Source organism: Anolis carolinensis, chromosome 4 (assembly GCF_035594765.1).
Source record: "Anolis carolinensis isolate JA03-04 chromosome 4, rAnoCar3.1.pri, whole genome shotgun sequence".
Lineage (NCBI taxonomy): Eukaryota > Metazoa > Chordata > Lepidosauria > Squamata > Dactyloidae > Anolis > Anolis carolinensis.
In genome coordinates this window covers 19,679,389-19,701,967 of record NC_085844.1, presented here as the reverse complement: position 1 = coordinate 19,701,967, position 22,579 = coordinate 19,679,389, and the positions used below count along the sequence as shown (strand labels likewise).

The 22,579-nt window shown below is 39.3% G+C and overlaps 1 protein-coding gene across 1 annotated transcript in view; it reads right to left on the bottom strand.

The window, feature by feature from the left end:
- ext1 (exostosin glycosyltransferase 1) overlaps nt 1-22,579 on the bottom strand; it is a 263,006-nt gene that overhangs the window by 69,103 nt on the left and 171,324 nt on the right. The window lies entirely within an intron of this gene.

Here is a 22,579-nt window from a genome sequence, read left to right as displayed (position 1 = left end):
TGTGTTCTTCTTGGCCCTATCATAAGACAGACTGTCTCAAATGTTAAACCAGGAAGGGTGAAACAATGATAGTAATGTGTTGATCTAAATCATGGCTAAGAACCTTTATTCTACTTGAAAGCTAGACTCAGTTTCAGAAAAGTTCTTCAATTATAGGGTATGACCAAAGGGAAAGTGGTAGGAATCAAAACACAAACACGTTTTAGCTTTTAAAACTCTTATTCTCACTAGTATTTCAGCCTTTTACAAAATGTGGGAATCCACCCAATGATAGCATCATTGATAGCAATGTACATCTGTGAAATCTTGGCTCTTCCTTTCCTCTCCTTTGTTTTAGTTTCCTGTTTAGGCTTTCCCTATAGTGTAGATTCCTCCATTGTATTAGTTTTGGGGTGAAGCTTTAAACCTCCCCAGAGGCCAGCCTCAGTTGGTTCAGTCCATTTGCCTCACAGAGCTCTTTTTGCAAAACCTCCCCAGTCTTGCCTTTTAGAGCCACAGAGGAGGAGGCCAGGGTTTTGTCTGGAAATCTTTTGCCCTAGCAATTCAAACAGGCATTCTCAGCACGTACAACCTATACAGCAAGTTAAGTACAACAGTATAGCACAGCAGTACAAGCCTGTTCTACCCAGTTCCGTACAGTACTAACTGCATATACCACCAGTCCCAGTGACATCAGAAGCTTGTGGCCAGCCCAAGTTTCACAAAGAGGAGACCAAGTCCTTTGCCTCAGAGACTTCCAGAGTCCCAGAAAGATGACTGCATTCAACAAATTCTCCATTCGTAATGTATTGTTTTAAGTTATCTTTCAATAGTCTCCTGGGTGGAGTTAGTCCTTTGCTCTTCCTGTTTCCAGTATACTTGTTTTGGTTAACTTTCATCCTGCCTAAAGTGGCTCTATGTTAAGGGACCTGATCTCAACAGAAGGTATTCAGATAGCCTCCGAGTAAAGCCAGACACTCCAGTTCTCTCAAACGCTCGGGTGTGTCATCACAACGGCTCACGGCGAAGACAGATGAGTTTCTTCACTCTCAGACTACATGGACCACCGAAGTCTGATTCCTACATGTTTATGTTGCTTAAAGTATGAATGATTTACCAAAAAAAAAAAAAGCAACAACAACAACAACAACAAAAAGAGAGCTAGGGATGTGCTTACTAATGTCTTAAACGGATTTCAGTAAACGTATATGTTAGTCAACAACACCATTATCACTTTGAACTAGTAACTTAGGCAGATGAGTTATCTTAAAGAATTATAATGACTTTGTTGTAGTTATGTACTTTTAAGTTGAATCAAATTTATGGCAAACCCTTTCACACAGGGCAAAAACCCAGGAGGAAGCGTGTTATTTTAACCCACTTCCTCCTTCCCTTGGCATCTTGCCACCCCAGATCAACAAAGGTTGATGGGGGATGACATCCTGCCCCCCATTTCCCCCCCCAAAAAAACTTACCAAAAGGGCTTGTCAGCAGCGTGTCAGGAGTATTCTGCAGAGGGACCTTTGCTGCTGGCAGGCCCCTCCAGTAAGTTTTTTTGGGGGGAAATGGAGGGCTGGGGGGGGCACTTTCTCGCTCCTTTGGGCTCCAGGAGCCCAAAGAACTGGAATGGCTGTAGGGAAACAGTCCCGGGAGTCAATCTCCACAATCCCGGAACCTGCAAAGATCTGGACCTTAGCTTAAGGTCTGGCTCTTTCCAGGTTAATGCGGAGTAAACTGCCGTTTATTTTCCGGTCCCAATTCAAGGTGCAGACCATCACCTATAAAGCCCTAAACAGTTTGGGACCCACCTACCTTCGTGACCGCATCTCCTATCATAAACCTGCCCGATCCCTTCGATCGTCAGGGGAGGCTCTCCTGTCGCCACTGCCGATATCTCAGGCCCGCCTTGTGGGAACAAGGGAGAGGGCCTTCTCTGCTGTGGCCCCTCGACTGTGGAACTCACTGCCCGGTGAGATTAGGCAAGCCCCCACATTAGCAGCCTTTAAGAAATATTTGAAAACATGGCTCTTCTGTTGTGCTTTTGGAGAGTAATTACTGCATACATCCCTTTTGTTACTCTCCTCCAATATCTGTCCTCCAGATTGCACCACTACTTTATGACCCTGTTTTCTGTGGTTTATTCCTATTCCCTTTCTCACCCGAGTTTTCAACCTAGTGTTCATGTGACCCGCCCTTGGTTTTATTGTTCTTTTGATTTTGCTTAATGTAGTGTATATTATCTTTTATTGTATTGTTTAATGTGTTATAATTTGTTGTTTTATTTATATTCTGTGATATTGTATTGTTTTGGGCATGGCCCCATGTAAGCCGCCCCGAATCCCCGTTAGGGAGATGGTGGTGGGGTATAAATAAAGATTATTATTATTATTATTATTATTATTGTTGTTGTTGTTTGGACACCTCAGATAAACCCATTACCTATCAAAGATTATCAGATCTGTGTAGAAGGGCCCGGAGAAACTATAATTGGGTTTTCGTGATAAGATTTCTTCAGCAGAATTCTGCCACTGTCTTGGGTCTTCAGATAGGAAAGTGGGACTTGCTCGAAGTCACACCATTGTTTTCAATATTCCTAGTCCAACAGTCAAACCACTACTATACCATGCTGGCTAGCCCAAGATAGCATTCCAGATAGCATTAAATAATAGCATATATTACATAATGCTATCTGAAAGAAAGATACAGAAAGTTAAAGTTCTGTTCCCTCACGATGGTGATTTCTTTCCTTTCATTCACCAGAGGAAAGTTAACTACTTCTGATTTGCTTATTTGCCTGTTTCACCATCTGAAATTAGTGTGACATACCAGACGGTACCATATTGATTTAGGTATTAATAACCTACTGACTGTATCTGCCATTGATTCCAAATAAAACTACAAATTTGCTGAGTTCTTCAATCTTCCCAAAAAAGAAAGAGATCTGATCAAAATAGGTTCCTGCATTCTTGACAGCTTCAGCTATTAAAAAATATACATTCCTCTCCATCTGCCTTAGCTTCAAGCACAGTAAATTGCCTTTGACGTACATATGGAGGAAGGGGAACTTTTCCTTCTTTCTGTCTGTAAAATAAATGAGATGCTGATGGAGAAAAGGGGATAGATGAGCAGGGTAGGTGTACATTGAACAAAGAACCCTAGAGACTCCAGAATTGCAAGACTTCTAGAAGAACAGGTTTTCAGATTGTAGAAGGCTGTGTGTGTATGTGTTGTTTTCTTCATTTATTTGATTTACACCACATTTTCCTCCCAAATGGAAGAATGAAGGCAGTTCACAAAAAGAACAGAACTATAGATTCAAAACTCAAAAAGGTGTAACATCACAATAACATTAAACTAACTGAAAGCACAACTATTTAAAAGCAATTTAGGAAGACATCAATTTAGTGTCCTCCTAAATTGCTTTAAACCAATGGGTTGACTGCACAAAGCCCACCTGAATAAAAAAGGCTTTGGGTTTTTGCCTACTAGTGGAAAAATAAATATTATGATTATATTTATTTTTACCTTGCCCTTTCTCCCAGTTTGAGATTCAAGGCAGCTTGCAATACTTAAAACAAACACAGTTAAAATTAACAGCAATTAAAACCATCACAACATTAAAACTAGTTAAATCAAATTAAAATAACAACAAAGAAATGGAAAAGCACAGCACATTATAAAAACCCAGTTTCCCCTGAAAAATACATTCTCAAAGGGCTGCTGGAATGAAAAGGTTCTTATCTGCATTTTCTTATGAGAAAAAAAAATGACTTACACTCACACACAGACATACATATGGCAAGACATCAGAGTGCAACAACAAGCCGTATCCTATATTTAACACAGGTAGAGAGGTAGTCACCAATGACCCCTTACTACTTGTTTACTACTTTTGATCTTACTGCAACTGGATTGGGAGACTCGGGTGGAAAGGTCTCTTGGTAGAGTCATACATTATTGTCTTAAACGTGGTGAAGAAGACAGTGATTGAAAAGACCATAGGGAAGAATTAAAGGGTTGGAGATTCATGGATGAAACCTTTATCAGAGTTACAGGGTTAATGAAGAAACAGGTGAAAATGTTAGGATATAACTGATAGGCAAATCCATGGGCAAATCTTCTGCCAACCAAAAGACACATTACTAGGTGAGTACGACGACAACAAAATTTATCTTTATACATGAACACCACACTTGAGCTGACATGCTGGGCAAAAGAACATTCGATCCACCTTAAAATACTATTTCACAATGGGCAGAATCCAATTGGAGCCCCAACTAGAGTAGGTCCTTCAAAATCCATGAGTCTTGTATATATATATAAAACACCCAACCAACTCTTTGATCCTCAAATGCATATTGGTACTCCAAATATAGTTATCATATTAGCTGAGGATGATGGGAATTCAGTCAATAGATCTGGAGAGTATAGCTCTGAGTAAAGTTGAGTATGGTAAGACATGGTTAGATTTTTATGGAGATTCTATCCTCTCTCAGCATTGTATGAGAATAATTTTTAACCTTATGTACAAGTCTAAAATGGCAATTATATACCTCACATCTTCTTATCTAACAGGTTATATTTAATTATTCTATTATTATTATTATTATTGACACAACGACGTTGTATGACACAGCAAACAAGATAGATATGCTGGATTTCTTTTCACAAAATCACAAGTCGAACACTTCCCAAGTGTCTAGGACTGTGTGATGTATTTTCGGATGATGCGTGCAGATCCCAGTAAGGTGGCCTTTTGCAGTTGGCAGATCGTAATTTTGTCAATGTCTATTGTTTCCAAATGCCGGCTGAGATCTTTTGGCACGGCACTCAGTGTGCCCATCACCACCGGGACCACCTGCACTGGTTTCTGCCAGAGTCTTTGAAGTTCAATCTTGAGGTCCTGATAGCGGCTGAGTTTTTCCTGTTGTTTTTCTTCAATGCGACTGTCACCTGGGATGGCAACATCAATGATCCAAACCTTGTTCTTTTCCACAACTGTGATGTCTGGTGTGTTGTGTTCCAGAACTTTGTCAGTCTGGATTCGGAAGTCCCACAGTATCTTTGCGTGTTCATTTTCCACAACCTTTGCAGGTTTGTGATCCCACCAGTTCTTAACTGCAGGGAGGTGATACTTGAGGCATAGGTTCCAATGAATCATTTGGGCCACATAGTTGTGCCTCTGTTTGTAGTCTGTCTGTGCAATTTTTTAATTTTTTATTATTATTATTATTATTATTATTATTATTATTATTATTATTATTATTACCATAATGTAATTATTCTTTCTCTCTCTCTCTTAGAATAACAACAATTTCCAATCCTTCCATCCAAGGTAGAAAATTACTGGAACAGTTGATGGCCAGTCTGATTAGAATAACTGGGCTTTTGACAGTCATCTGGTTAATGTTCAGATTTTCTGGAAGCTAGAAAATAGTGAGAGGAAAAGTATCTGATGATGGGAAAGCAGCATCCTCAAGAGCAGGGAAAGCATTTGAGAGGCAAAGTTTGAGCAATGTTAGATATACTGTTCACACTATTGCAAAACCACAGCTACAACCGGGTGAGAAAAAATAATTAGATCCCAAATTTGCATTAAAACAATCTTTTTTTGGAAAGGCTCCACTCTTAGTGTCAAAAACTACTCCCACAAGCTCTGTTTTTAGTCTATTTTAGTTTAAAGAGATCAGACAAAAACCCGTTCTGTGTATAAATTTCTCAGTGGGAAGTTTTATAGTAATGGTACTTAGAAGGAGACTAATGGTGACGGAGCAGAAGAAATAAGCAAACGGTATATAGTCCAGGGAAATGCGAATGCAAGCACCAGATCAATGCTGCCTTGGATCAAGAGATACATCCAGAGCATTTGTCTTGGCTGTTACAGTTCTCCTTGATTCCTTTTATTGCTTTCTGTACAATGATTACTTGCAAATCAAGAAAGAAACAAGACATTAAATGGAACCCCTGATAATTAGTTGTGTTTTTAGGGAACTATTGCAGACTATAATTTCAACAAATCAATATTAGGAAGTTGTGCTACCTACTGTCTCTGGCCATAGGTGGAATTACCCTTTGGTATGGTAGATCTAGTTTACAAATATCTGGTGGCAACAGGAATGGAAAGTAAGCTTTCTGTACAGAAGAAAAGCTCCCCCAACCAAGAAGACCCTGAAAATTTAAATGTGAAGTTGGCAGTCAAAGGTTACAACATAAAAGTGATGATTAGCTGACTTTAATCCACTGTCCAACTCCACTGTATATTGGGAAATTGTATTTTTGAATGGGTGATGGAACCTGCCTTTTATGTGGCATCTTACATACTACTGTTCACAGGCTAGCGGAATTCCCTGTTAGCATAAAATTATAGGAAGAATCCTGATGGATAGCTCCAGTGGTGTACTTAGCCCTACATCCTGCTTCCTGTAGTACCCAAACAAATGCCCAAGGAAAGCCCACAAGAAAGGAAACAGCACTCTGTGGTTTCCCAGCCCTTGGGCAATAAGCTCTTTCCCCTAAGAAACAGGAGAGGAGAACCCACTGTTGGGTGGAGACATACAATCCTTGTTTACTGCAATCAAATGGTCTTATTCTGACAAAAGCTACCGCCCAAGGCTTTTACATTTGCATTTCCCCCCTATTAAATGGACCATTCAGTCTCTCCTTTCTTCCTCTAACTTTCAGAATTGGCAGACTGAAACAGACTTGTTCACATTCAAAATACTAAGGAGTCTTGAAAAAACTGAAAGAGGGACAGCTATGGAGGGAGAGGCAAAAGAATAATGAGTATAGCTTTTCTTAAAGTTTTTTTTAAAAAAAATGAGTAAGTTTGATGATAGTTAGACAGACAGACAGACACAAATGCAGTGAAATATGTCAGGAAACCACATGGGATGAGTTGCTTTTTCATTCAAGTAAATAATTTCCACACCTCGAGTGCTTGAAACATTTATCGTCAATGTTGACATTATGTGTCTTCAAGTCAATTCCAATGTAGGGTATCCTACCACAAGGTTTTCTCTTGGCAAGATTTATATATTCAGAGGAGGTTTGCTGGTACTGAAATCAAATGGGGAGCAATGGCTAGAATACTAGATTTAGGTGGAGAAAGCTGCATTGAAATGATACGACATGAAATATATTGGATTGAGGCCACTCGCTAATACTCAACCTCACCTACTATGCAGAACCAATGTGAGGATGAAATTGGAAGACAGTTCATTGCTATGTGCCAAGATGGAAAAAAAGATATGAACTATATGTATTAATTAAAAAGAAATAAAGACTAATAAACTTTGAAACAGAGAGATTCTGAATCTTCCTTTTGAGAAAGGAAAAGAAATGTCCTCCCCCTAAATACAGCCACAAAGAAAGTTAACTTGAATTCCATTTAAAATGCAAAAAATACAGATGTTGGAAATCCTGGACAAAATGTCTTTCTTGTAGTCACATTTTTTCCATTTTCCCTTTTGTGCCTGGCCTTAGCACATTTTTTGGCTAGCAATCTGGAAAGTGCCAGTTATTAATGGACATATTCCAGATTGAGTTGGGGTTGAGGGTTGTGAGTGGAGGCGAGACATGGTATGGTACACCATAAAAGTTTGTCTGGTCAACTAAGAACATAAAGAAAAAGGGTTCAGCTTTCAATCATGTCACAGGATGTGCAGGATTTCTATGAGAATTAATGGCTGGGTCAACCAGAAAGAGTGCTGTCCTCCAGCTCCATATATCTGAGCAGTGTCAAAAGCCGGCCTTGTACTGGGAGGTGACAGGTAGGTGGCAGAATATTTATATCTACCCGCTGTAATTTTCTACTAGCCTGGAATACACAAGGATTTAAATTCTGAAGTCTCCAAAAACAAATTACTTTGCAGAGTGAGTGAGTGAGTGAGTGAAAGAAAGAAAGAAAGAAAGAAAGAAAGAAAGAAAGAAAGAAAGAAAGAAAGGACAACAAAGTTTTACAATGTCCATGTGACTGCCCTGACTAGTGGGAAATATGTCTGGGATTCAGAGCCCTAAAAATAAACATGTAATGCCTTAAGAAGATTCGATTTAACAGCTTTTTGACTTTTTTCTACAGAGCCGACAAATTAAAACACAGCACTAGCACAGGGGTGGGGGCTGTCTTCACAATTCAGAAGGCCGCTTGAGTTTCTTAGCAACATGCTGGGCAACCAACACAAATATTCAGCCACCCTCTAACATCAGTTCTTGAGGATTCACATATCCCCCCCCCCACTCTCCATACAAAACTGACTTACATTTAACACAATAGCTGGCAATGTCAGACTCTAATGCTATTAGTTTCCAGGATGTGTAGGGAGGCATTTGATCAACAGTGTTCCTTCTAATCCTGGGCAAACACAAAAGTAAACAAAGGTCCAGCCCATCACAAAAGCTTTTCATGATCAGCAATGGGCTGAGTGGGGCCACCTTTTTACCTGCGGTGTGTATGTGATAATACAGCAAAACTTGGGACATTAAGAGTAATTTGTTGCTTGTTGGCCACTTCACCAAAATAAATAAATAATAATAAAATAATTGTTTCATTAAAAGAGTATCTTCTTATGTTACTCATTATTTGTTGTGCCAGTTTAATTGCATTTCGGTTTATCATTTTTAATTAATCCCCATACTCTGTAATTAAATCAAGAATGCAAACATACAAGAAAAACCTTTAGTGTAAGTACTTATTTGGCACAAAGGTGGCCGGAGTAAAATTGTAGTACGTTAGCAGTTGTTACTAGTCATTATTCCACATTAGCTGGGGTTAGGGGCACAGAGACCCCCTGAAAATAAAAAAATGATTATGCAGTTCTATTGGAATTTCTAGGGCCTCCAGTGTGATCTATTGCAAACATCCATTGCAAACTTACAATGTCCATGAAGTCACACCTAGAGATTCCTAGAAATAACATTTTAATCAAATGAATCACCAAATCTGCAAAAAAAAAAATCAAATCCACAAATGTGGAGGGCAGATTGTGCTCAGGTAGCAAGAGTGGATAGGAGTTACCACATGTATGTGTTGCATAAGAGCTTCACACTGACATCAGATGGCTACTGTGGAAAGTGAAACACAATAATAATAATAATAATAATAAAACTTTATTTATACCCCGCCACCATCTCCCCAACGGGGACTCGGGGCGGCTTACATGGGGCCATGCCCAGACACCATACAATATAACAAAATAAAACAACATATCATAACACAATATAACAGTGCAAAAATAATCATATACATTACAGCACAAATCAGAGAAAACAGTAAAAAACAGGGCGGGCCACATGAACACTTAATTAAAAACTCGGGAGAGAGAGACATAGGAATAGGGGGAAACAGGGAAATAAAATGGTGGAGCAGTCTAAAGGATAAAAACCAAGGGGAATGGCCAGAGCAATATATTACATTTACTCCCCAAAGGCACATCGGAAAAGCCATGTTTTTAGATCTTTCTTAAAGGCTAACAAGGTGGGGGCTTGCCTAATCTCAGTGGGCAATGAATTCCACAGTCGGGGGGCCACAGCAGAAAAAGCCCTCTCCCTCGTTCCCACAAGACGGGCCTGGGACAGAGGCAGTGGCGAAAGGAAGGCCTCCCCGGATGAACGAAGGGAACGAGCAGGTTTATGGTAGGAGATACGGTCCCTAAGGTAGGTGGGTCCCAAACCGTTTAGGGCTTTATAGATGATGGTCTGCACCTTGAATTGGGACCGGAAAGTGAACGGCAGCCAGTGGAGCTCTTTAAACAGGGGAGTAGATCGTTCCCTGTAGCTCGCCCCTGTTATTAATCTGGCAGCCGAGCGCTGGACCAATTGGCCCTTTCACACTAAATTACAGCACTATCATCAAAGTCATATATGGTTCTGATGGAATCCTGGTGTCTGTAGTTTAGTGAGGTACTATAATCTTTCCCTAAGCTGCAAACAAATGAATTCCTAGGATAATGCCATCCATGCTAGTTAAAGTGGGATCAGAGCAGTATAATTATGTAGAGTGAAATTTCCTTGTACTCCTATAGAAACCAACCTATGTTTTGAGTTAGGATAGGTAAATTATGATCCTGCAGATGTCATTTTCCAACTCCTAGATTTATTTAGTGCTGACAACATGGGCTGGTGGAGTTGGTGGAAGTTGTACTACTCACTTCCCAACTTCAAGCCATTATCACAAATCCAACACAAATTCAACATAGAAATATTATATGAAGTACAGTCAGCCCCACATTCACTGAAGTTAAGGATGCAGGATCTCTGCAATAGTGGAAGTAAAAAACAAACAAACCCCAAAACACTTCTCTAGGAATTTCTGCTGGGAGTTGACCACAGAATCACACTGGAAGATCTACAAATGCCTAGAAAAGTCTTCTCTCTAAGAATGTCTAGGTCTTCCAGTGCAATTCTGTGGCAGAAGCTGACCACAGAGTTATGCTGGAGGACCTAGAGATTCCTTGAAAAAACATATTAATTTAATCTGTGAATAATTAAATCTGCGCAAGTGAAAGCCACAAATGGGGAGGGCCAACCGTACCACCCAAAAGCCATCATGTGACATACCCAATTAGTTCTCCCATAAATACAATTCATGTACAATCAAGCTTCTTCTTTCTCTTAATGGATGGATTCAGCACCATTTTTCCTCCGCTTCTCTTCTTCAGAATCATGCATTGCATTGGTAAAAGAATGTGAGGACAATGACCGAGGGCCTTGACAACCGCACAAGCATCTCTTAAAAGTTTCTTGTTGACCTGGAAGCCACAGAGCATGTTTGTGTAATTGCTGAGAAATCACACACTTGGCTGACCTCCAGTTCCCACTCCTTTCCTTGTGTTAACAACTGACCAGCTGCTGCTACCTCTGTACTTTAAAGTAGTGGTGCTGGTGGCAGAAAACACATCAAGCTACCACTCTGAAAGATAGCTGGCTATCTACCTCTGGCAGGATTCTCTCAATGGGCTGCCAGTTGTTAGTACCTTTCACAGACAGAGGCTAATTAAATACAGCGAAATTGAGGTAAAGAGGAGGTACCTGTGGCTGTGGCGAATCCTCCAATCTCTTGCCTCAGTGCTTGGCCATATCAAACAGGATTGAAATCTACATTTAGAGACCATTTAATTTTGGCATAGTATATTGAATTAAACACTATGTCCTAAGGATGTAAATCCTCAACTACTTCATCCTCACATGAAGAAATGAATAACTGTGGAAGTTTTCTCCCCACTGTGGGAAAAGATTAATATTCCTCCACAGTCCTTGTGTGCCTTCATGTTTTTTGTTGATTTATGCTGACCCCATGGATTTCATAGGGTCTTCTTGGGCAAGGTACACTCTAGAAAGTTCCTTCCTCTGGAAAGCAGTCTACAGCATCTGGGATTCATTGGTTGTCTCCAATCCAAATACTAACTAGGGCTGACCCTGCTTGGCTTCCAAGTTCACATGGGATCTGGTGCTTTTAGGTTATTTCGGCCCTTCTCTGAAGTATTTGCTCCATATTTGAGTGTTGCAGACGTGCAGAAGAATTATTCTGTGCAGAAAAACAGTAGTTGGAAAAATGTTCTCTATGTACAGTTTTTGCTGCAAGAAACTTGCTTTCTACACAGGAAACAATGCTTTTACAATAGGAAATGTGTTTTCGATGCAAGAAACTAGTTTCTTTTTACCTCTCCCCACTCCTAATTTTTCAATGCAGAATCATTCCTTCATGACATTTCAGGACTTTTGAATGATGGAAGATTTTAGAAGGTTCTCTTTGGTTTATTATTCATTCTTAAGAAGTTGTTCTGATTACTGTGAATCCTGTTTTTGAAAATGGGTATGAATAATAGTTACTGTATTATTCCTTCCATCCCTAATATGTAGCATACTGTTCGGTCTCCTCATAAGAACTTTTTGCAATTAAGGTTTGGCTTAATTTGTATTCTAAATTATTGTGTGTGTGTGTGTGTGTGTGTGTGTGTACTAAAGTTCCTGTTTTTATATGTACATAATGCTGCCATTTTTAATTTGTAAAGAGGGTGGGTCGAATGCAACTTTCCAGATGCTGGTGGACTCTCAGTAATCCTCACTGTTACCTATGGTGGCAATGTCTAATGAGAGTTGTAGTCCGACAACATCAGGAGGGCTGCCTTTGTCCAGCCCATCTTAAGGCATTGCATGATTTATATTTGTGAAATCTTATACTATTTGTATTCTGACTATGCCTCTGATATGATTCTTGCATTTTTAACACGATTTTTGCATTTTGAAATCAGACCATTAATAAGCATTGATTTGTTGAAAGTTGTAGCAAGCTATAAGTGTTTTTCATAATGTAGACAAAACAACAAATGCTATACTAATAATGTATTTTGTTGTTTTGTGCTGCTCAGACACTAAGGACATGTTTGTATCTTATTTTTTTCAGTAATTCCCACATTTAAATATTTATTTACCTCAGGATGAGGTCCTAACAATAAAACAATGACAAACATTTTGACAAGATAAAAGAACATGTCAAATACTCAAAACTGAAATGTGCTCAGTGATTCCACACTTTTCAACTCCCTGTTTCTATGTGAACGACCAAACCCACAATTTGGATGCCTATAATGCAAAGGAAAAGAAAGAAAGGTTCCAAAGAATGGTATCAATGGCACAATTTATTTCATGCTCAAAAAGTCTACATGTGAGGTGAATGAGGGAATTTCTTCCTCATTGAAAAAGTGACCCACACACTTGTTGGATTTTGTCTCATAAAATCTGGTCTCACAACTTGAAAAATGAGCTCTCCAGTTCATGATACAATTCTGCAGCTGTGATTTGTGGCTTGAAGCAAAACCTACAGATGCAGAGCCTTCCTTGCATTTCACAACCAGATATATAATTGGAGCCAACCGGAATCACTCAAGGTAGAGAAGACCAATTGACAACTCTCCCACATGCAAGAACAGGTGAACAAGGCAGCCTTGAGCACAACCTCCTCATGCACAAAGACTCATGGGTTTAAAATGGATGAAGGAACACAGCCCAAATATGTTGGAAGAAAAGGGATGGAAGATTCTCTTTCAAACACAAGCCAATCTGCTCAACATCGCTTCCAGACGATACTCTATTTGGCATTCTTTTAATTTCTGGTAGACAGGTGAGCAATTATTGGATGGCCCGTTAACCAATAACTGTCAGTGCAAAAACGGCTGCCACCTCAACGCTAATGGTTGAAGATGTTTTAGAGATAGATGAGCAGAGAACACTCGAGCATACAGTGAAATACACCAAACATCAGCAGTTCCTCCAAATGCCCTTTCTGTCGTTCCATAAAATGCCCTTTGGCTCTTCTTATTCTGCCTCAACGTCTCTCTGCTTGGCCAACTTTCTTCTTTCTTCTGTCCAAAAATTGCCATAACAGTAGACTGACTCTAACTAAGCAATTGTCCAGTAGATTTGCTTCCTGTTATTCTTGCTAGGAAAATGAATTTCAGTCTCAGGATCTGTACATGCTGCTTGTATAATTAAATGCTCCATAGGAAGTCACTGCTCAGCTGTAGCACAAGTCAATGGACAGCTCTATAACAGCTTGACATTCTCAGCCTCTGCCACATTATGGACCTTTTTGTAAGTTACATAAGCTGCTGGGTTTTTAGAAGGAAAGTTTGTGTTGCATATGTTTTTTCCCCTTAAAACCCTGACCCAAAATGACAACATCATTGCACTCCTTCTCCCTGTCTCTCAGTAACTCACCGTTAGGGACCATCATGTTTCAAAGTTGTATTGACACAGTACATGTAAGCCGGGCTTTATATAGGTACAGGAAATAACATTGGGACTTTAAAAACGAATGATTTCCTTCTCCATAAATGCATTTTAGTCTATAGTACACAGCACATCCATTTCAGAAGAAACTCAAGAAAAGATTTAGAGATTTAAGCACACCATAATCCTAGTTTTCTGCTTTCTTGAAAAGAGATTAATAAATGACTCTGCTTAAAGAAATGGACTTAAGCTGAATTTCTGCTCAGAAAAACACAGCCTTATAGTATCAATAAAGAAACTGAAATTATAAATATCCATAAAAGCCTAAAAGGGGCCTTTAATATAAGGACAAACATTGAGATTAGGCAAGCCCCCACATTAGTAGCCTTCAAGAAAGACTTGAAAACATGGCTCTTCCGTTGTGCTTTTGGAGAGTAACTATGTTTTATTTCTTTTCCGTTACTCCCTCTAATATCTATCCTCTAGACTACACCACTTCCTTATGACCCTGTTCGCTATGGTTTTTATTCTTATGTCTTTCTCACCCCGAGTTTTAACTTAATGTTCATGTGGTCCACCCGTGTTTTAATTGTTTCTTTGATTTGTATTGTAATGGATATTATTATTTATTGTATTGTTCACTGTGTTGTGATGTGTTGTTCTTTTATATGCTGTTTATATTATATTGTTCTGGGCATGGCCCCATGTAAGCCGCCCCGAGTCCCCGTTGGGGAGATGGTGGCAGGGTATAAATAATTTTTTTAATTATTATTATTATTATTATTATTATTATTATTATTATTATTATTATTATTATAAACTGGAGAACATTCAACCAATTTCTTTACTGATCAGCCAACCAAACAACTAGAACATTATTTCGATGGAAGAGCACCTCAGGTAGAAGAAACCAATACATGAAAGGCCCTGTTCAGAGGAATAGCAAGTAATTCAACATGTGGCCAAGGAAAGTGAAATAGTAGAACATTGATATTGGCATTACCTAGTATGGTATCAACCCCATGGGGCTTCTCCCATACGAGACCATGCCACAATATTGTAGCTAAAATACCAGAAAATCAATGACTATTGGAAAAAAAACACTAGCAGCAACTTAGCATGTGTTTGTGGTATACACAAACTAAATCATGTGATCCATAGTTCCATAATAACTGCACAATAATGACACCTCTGTGAAGACCATCTATGTATTAGAAGGTTAAAAAATAAAGTAACATATAGTTTTGGCCCTGTAGGTACATATTTAATTTTAATTTAATTTAGAGAGAATTGTGAATACATTTAGCTATGACATACAACTGGACAGGCAGGCTGTTAATAACTGAAATTATTCAAAATGGTATAGACAACATAAGTCTGACTATTAAAGGGCTGTTTACTTGGAAAAGCTTACATTTCCAAAATGTAGACAAGCTTTTACTGCTCTTCCTCTTCAGACTGTGCCTACAGCTGTGATGGATGACAGATATACTTATACCCCTCTGGCTGTCCCTGTTATGTACCATATTTGTTGGCTTCAGAAATTGAGGATTTACCAAATTATTTGTTCTTCTGCATATACATATAATATTTAGAACCAATATCTATATTCTTGGTATCTATTCTGCCTAACCTATATTACAATAATGTTTCAGAGAAGTTTTTCCATCTCCTGTGTGACACCAATGGTATGGTAACATGCAAGGTTACTCTTTTCTCCCTGACACCAATGAAAATTCAGGCTAAATTTATTGACAATATTACAGTTGATTGCTATGGGGATGCTCTTAGCTAAAGAATTCTATCTTTGATGTTATACTGCATAAATGGTATTGAATTTTAATAGGCAAGATCTGTAGGCCAATTATTTTATGCAGTGCTTTTATACTGTTTTATATTGTTGCTCTTTTACATATTATATTTATTTGTGTGAATACAAATGACCTATGGTCTAGGCATTAATAAACTGTCTTGTATGCATATTGATACAGTGCACGGGATTATAAAATGTGTTTGTGGTCATATTTAATAACAGGGATGCTTCTATCAAAAGAATACATTTCTGCTGAAAGACTGCGTGAAAATTTCAGACGGGATTTTGGCATCACCCCCTTCGGTGCATCTCTTGCATTCGTGATGCCACTAATTTGAAGCAAGATCTATTGATGGTGAGCAGAACAAGTGGGGAAGAATATCTGAAAGATGATACATAAGGGACCATATGATAAATTACAATTCTTTATTTGTGCATGAACATTACATACCAGGATTTATGCCTGCAAAACCACAGAGGTGTTTACTTTACACAGTAATTAATGCAAACAGTTCTATCCTATTGCATACTTTCAGAACTGCAACACACTAATGCAGGTATGGGAAAACTTCAGCCCTCCAGGTGTTTTGGACTTCAACTCCAATTGTGGGAGTTGAAGTCCAAAACGCCTGGAGGGCCAAAGTTTGCCCATGCCTGCACTAATGTAGAAATAAGACTGAATAAAAAAAACTTATTCAAACTATTTTTTAAATCAGACTAAGTAGTTTGCAGCTAGAGATATGAAAAAAACCCCAAATGTTTCACTATGCTATTCTGTCTAGTCACATAGAGGCAATCCTTGCTTGCTAAAAAACAAACTGTTATCCAAAAATCTCAGATGTTAATAAAAGTTTCAGTAAAGCAGCAACAGAAACCAAGAACAGCTACAGCAGTTTTTGACACAGCCTTTGTTATGATTCTTTTTTCTTCTTCCTTTCCTTTTTGCCACAAAAAAGGGTTTTCAAATCAAGGAGGCTCAGACAATTGCATTGAAATGTTCCAATCCATTTTTGGCACTTTTGTGATATTTCCCCATCTATTCGTGAATAACAATGCGACTTTTGTAAAAGGAGATGCGGAACATCCACAGCTAGACGCCCTTGTTAAGACCGGGGCAGGGAGAATATTCTTAACAACACATCTTAAAAGTCTTTTAAAAGAAAAAAAAATCTTATGTGTGAAACAAACCACAGCTTTAGTGCCGTACCCAGAACAGGCAGTCTTCTCTCAACGTAATAATGTTAGCTTTTTCCTCTAATCTTTACAAAATTCCATGCCAAAATCTTAAACTCACCTCTGCTTATCAGAATCATTTTATATATACCTTTTAAACCAGGGGTCCTCAAACATTTTGAGCAGAGGGCTGGTTCACAATCCTTCAGATTGTTGAGAGGCCGAATTATCATTTGAAAAAAATACAAACAAATTCCTATGCACACTGCACATGGCTCATTTGTCGTGCAAAAAACAAAAACAAAAAAAAACAACAACAATGAAAGAACAATACAATATTTAAAAATAAGAACATAAACCTATCAGGGTTTCAATGGGAAGTGTGAGCCTGCTTCTGGCTAATGAGATAGTCAAGTTAATTGGGTTTTGTTGTTGTTGTGTGCCTTCATATAATTTCAGACTTCAGGTGAGCCTCAGTCTAAAACTGAGGGTGGGGGCCAGGTAAATGAGGGCTGCATCCAGTCCGCGGGCCTTAGTTTGGGGACCTCTGTTTTAAACAGTCACTTAAGAAAAACAAACATTGATTAAAAAATTGGGTATTATTCTTATCTTTATTTTTATCCTGCCTCTCTCCCAATATAGGGACTGAAGGTGGCTAACAAGAAATATGGCATAATGCAACTAAAATAATGAAGATGGATCCAAATATGAGTATAAACATTTTTAAAAATGTCAAAAACGATTTGTCAAGTAGCAAAGCGTTCTTTTCTTTTCAGAACTATTTAGAATAATAGTACTAAGGTGGGAAAGTGAGAAAGGAAATGTTCCTCTTTAAATAGGATTGGCTGGATGGTGACAGTTACAATATGATGCAAAGTATTTCATAAAATATTGAGCAGGCTCCCAACGTCAGAGAGGAAAAGGGAGCACAAAAACAAGAGAGCAAAACGGCACGAACTGAACACAAGTTGCCACTTCGCACTGAAAGAAACAGCCTTCATCCAGCTTCCCTTGTGCTTTGGAACAATTACTTCCCTCATCAGGCTAAGAATGTTAAAGCCCCGAGGTAAATTCACAAGAGTATCTCCACTCCAAGAAGGAGAATCAATACAACTGAGCTGAAATATGCTTGACAGCCATCTTGGGAATAACCCCAAAGGTCAGAAGCATTTGCAGCCGCCTGGTACTCTCCAGATGTTTGGGCTACAATTTCCCTAATCCCTGATACAAATGCCATAATCCACAAGACCCACCGCTGGCTGGGATGAATGGGTTTTGTGGTCAAAAAACATTTGTAAGATATCCATTTCGGAAATGATGATTCCAGTTTTTTTCAACCTGGTTCTATCCAAATGCACTGGGATCACAACCCCTAATGCAGTATTCCCATTTAACCTGATGGTGGCCAAAGATGCTGAGAGCTGCAATACATGGGTAATTTAGAACCACTGACCTAAAGCCAGACAAGGGACCACAAAGGACTACTGGCCTTTTGTCATTTAACTAGCAATAAAATAGGAACATAAGATATGGCTTTATATCACTGGTTTATTAACTAAACATTGTCAGAATTGACCTTCTTTGGGTGCATCTACATTGCAAAATTAATGCAATTTCATGCCATGTTAACTATTATTGTTCAATACTAATGGAGGTGGGGGTTTGTAGTTTTATAAGGCATCAGTACTCTTTGGCAGATAGGCTGAATACCTAGGGTACCTCTACGCTGTGGAATTAATGCAGTTTAGCCCCACTTTAACTGCCATGGCATAGACTGCATGCTATGGAATCATACAAGTTGTAGTTTTACAAGGTCTGCAGCCTTCTCTGTTAAGAATGCTGATGCCTCACTATGCCCTCGGTGGAGTAGTGGATAAAAGCCTTGTGACTTGAAGGTTGGGTTGCTGATCTGCAAGCTGCCAGGTTCGAATCCCACCTGGGGAGAGCGCGGATGAGCTCCCTCTATCAGCTCCAGCTGATGCGGGGACATGAGAGAAACCTCCCACAAGGATGGTAAAAACATCAAAACATCTGGGCGTCCCCTGGGCAATGTCCTTGCAGACGGCCAATTCTCTCACACCAGAAGCGACTTGCAGTTTCTCAAGTCGCTCCTGACACGAGAAAAAACAAACAAACTACAAATCCCACAATTCTAAAGTACTTGAGCCATGGAAATTACAGTGGTGACAAACAGCATTAATCCTACAGTGCAGATACACCCTTTGCCCTATTCAGAGATGCTCAGCATCAAATGAGGGACCTACATGCAAATCATGTATTTTACTAGTGAGTAAGGACTCTCTTTTGTACAATTCTTCGGTTCATGTTTCTTGTTAGCAGGGATATTCTACTTTCATTTTTGCAAAGGGTCTAAACACACAAACAAACAGCATTGTAAAGCCAGTTCTGCCAGCCAGATAAAACAGGAAGAAAAGAAAGGCACTGATGGAATTATCCAACCCCTCTTCTTCTTTTCCCTTCATCATTTGCAACTAAATCAATAGGCGAGCTAAAGCTGATGCATACAAGATAGTTCTTGGAAGATTTTCTGTCTCATTAAAACAAATTGCACAAGACAAATGCGATCAATGATCATTAGCTCAACTCCAGAAAGTTGATGGTTTCTCCCCTCCGCCCCCCACAGCACTGAATAGATCAAGCCCTGTGGAGTTAAATGAAAAAGAAATGTTATGATTGTATGATTCCATCGTACTTTCCTTAATCTAAAAAAAGGCACAATGGAATGTTTCTTTTTTTTTAAATGCAAGGAAAGCTAGCTATCCACTGAATCCACTTAGCCATTGTAGAATTGGTTGCTGCTGCTGTTTTTAATAATTACTTTGCTATTTCCAAACTAGGTTGTTTCCTCTAATTAGTGAATTGGGCTTGCTAATAAAGATTAGAATGAGGCCGTCAACCAATGCAAAAGATGGGAGTTATTTATACAGGTCAGCAGAGTTTTTCCTAAACATCTTGATTACAACTTTTAATTCCCCTCTTATGCGTGCAAAAAAAATTAAAAGTCAACGAAGTTCACTCCATGCATTAACCCAAACTAGAGATAGCTCAGAACACAACAGGAAGACCTGTTAGTTAATTGCCGAAATCCTGGGGAATTGTCACATATTTCTGATTCACAACAGATAATAATTGTCCAATTGAGTTAATAAGGATATAGGTTATAAATGTGAAAAGGCTCTGATCTATCATTAGGATTGGCACCACCAAAAGCAACAGATGCTATGAAACAGAATCACAGTCTCAGCAATAAATTCATTATTTTTGCATTTTTACAACCAGGGAAGAAAAGAAGATATTTTTCTTCACGTGCCAAATTTGGTTAGGCATTTATGTTATGTAGAATGATTCGAGGAGGTGTGCCATTAATAATTCTGCTTCAGGCAGCACAAGATCTAAGACTGATTTTAGCTATAGTGGTCCTAAATCCCTCAATGGAAAAATTATCTGTAACAGGAATAACTAAAACGATATCCTACAGATCTTATTTAGCCCTCCTGGAATCACGTAGAAGGGGAGATTCCTTACCAGAATTTTAATCCCGATCACACATAAAGAGAATCTATGTACTCTAAAGGCACCATAACCCATATCATCTTGGAAGCTAAGCAGGCTTAGCTCTGGAGAGTGCTTGGTTTGGAGGCCGCCAATGAATACCAGGTGAATACAATATGCCCCCTCCCCCTATCCACAAACTCATTAAATATTGTTTCCCTTATCTATGCTCAAAAAATATTTCCCTTTGGAAGTATTTGTGTGTTTCTATAAGTCCTCTAATATGATTCTCTGGTATGCTTCTGTCCAAATAAAAATCTGGAGGTCAGCCTAGAAACAAGAGTAAGAAACTAGCTGCAGAATACTACTATATCAAGCTGGTGTTCCTCAGATCCCACTCTGGCTATGCTCACTATGTGAAGGATGTTGTAGTAGTTCAATACATTCAGGGGGCATACACTCCAGGAAGGCTGAGCAACACTAAATTTATCTCAAGTGAGGAATGTGGCACCTTAATTTGCTTATGTCTTTCAGACACATTGGACATAGGTGTGAGAAAGGAGATGTTTTATGCCTTGTTGTCTGGAATACTTAGCATCCAATCCTACAATTCATATGATGGAACCATATCACTTCAAGTGATATCAAAGTGCTATTATTGCATAGTATGGAAGAGAACTAGCATCTATTGCAGGCCATGCAAGGGAGAAGCACAATATGCCCTTGGAGGCCACAAGTGGCCTGAAGTTTGGGTGTTGCTTTTTTTCTAGCACAGATGATAAATGATACTGGGTCACAACCCAATCTTCTCAAAAAAAAAATGTTGAATTCTACTGTCTGATCTGTTATATCTTGTGGCTACCATCCATCTACTTGTTAATCTTCACACATCCAGAACTCATGAGCCTTCACTGATCCATAATGGCTGAAAAAAATTAGACTTACTAGACTCATACATCCTATGTTGCTTGTTCCTTCTCCAACCTCATAGCACATATTCTCTTTGCTTCTGATCCCAATTTCATAAAAACATCTGATATAAAACTGGAACACTCAATAAGTGCCTATGTCTTTGCATCACCAATTCCCATTAGATAGATCAGGATTTGGACCCATCCGTTCAGAAGAGGACTACTGATCTTCCCTTATTTTGAATAATATGTCTCATGTTGGGAACATATTAATTCTCTCTTTCTCTCTTTTCAAATTCCACTTCTCTGCCATTGCTAGAGTTAGAGTCTCTCAGCAGGAATGCAAGGCAGGAGGAAATGCCTCAGCTAGAAGCCAAAATCCGCAAAGCCGTGGTGCAAATAAACTGATGTGGCATTTGGCTGCTTAACCGAGAGGAGAGAGATCACCTCCCTTGCTACACCAGCAAGGTCTTGGCAACCCTTAGAGGATTGCTAAGTGCAAATGGAATTGAAGTGGCGAGCAAAGAAAGAAGCAGGCCGGCTTTGGGAGTGTGCTGTGCATCCCTTTGGCACTTTCTGTACTCCAAGTTGCTGCTAATGTCTGTCCAGCCGCAAAGTCAGACTCCAGGTTTCTTTCCTTGCCCTGCTTCCCCAGCCACCTTGCCATCTTATCAAAGACAACTCCACCTCTCTCCTCCTCTTCAACAACAAATGATGAAGCTCTCAATCCTCCTTATCGTAAGGCAACACTCACCAATAGAAGAAAGGTACTTCATTTTCCCCCCTCTGTCAAGGTTGCAAGTCCATGCTCGCAGAACAGTTTGAGGTCAGCAAGGCCTTTGCTTTCCTCCTGCTGGTGTCAAATAACCTTGGTTTTGCTTTCCCTTGACCAAAACTAGACCACTAACCAGCCCTAAAAACCCAGCAAACATTGCTGCGGCTGGGGTTCTAATCAATCGCAAGCACTTTAACGGCTCATTTCCTCTCCACCCTATGGTTCCCCATAACCACTGGGGCTTTTCTTTCCTTCCCCTTTCCTGACTTCTTCTCTTGGCAGATACTAGCATCAGGGAAGAAAAATGAACCCCCAGGCCTTCTGTATTCCACTTAAACCCACTTACAAAAATACATTATGAACATCCAACCCTGCAAGGAGAGGCCTCAAATCAACCAAGCAAAGTGGCTCACTTTCCAGAAGATGGCTCCCCTGAAATATGCATAGGATAGATTAATGGACTATCTTTTTAAAAATTGATTGCTTTTATATATTGGTTGGGGTTCAAAGAATCATACAGTTGGAAGAGATCACAAGTGTCATTCAGTCCAACTCCCTGCCATGCAGGAAAACACAACCAGAGTATTCTGAATGGATGGCCATCGAGTTGTGGCTTAAAAACCTTCAGAGAAGGAGAGTCTACCACACTCCAAGGCATTGAATCCCACTACTGGACAGCTTTTGCCATTT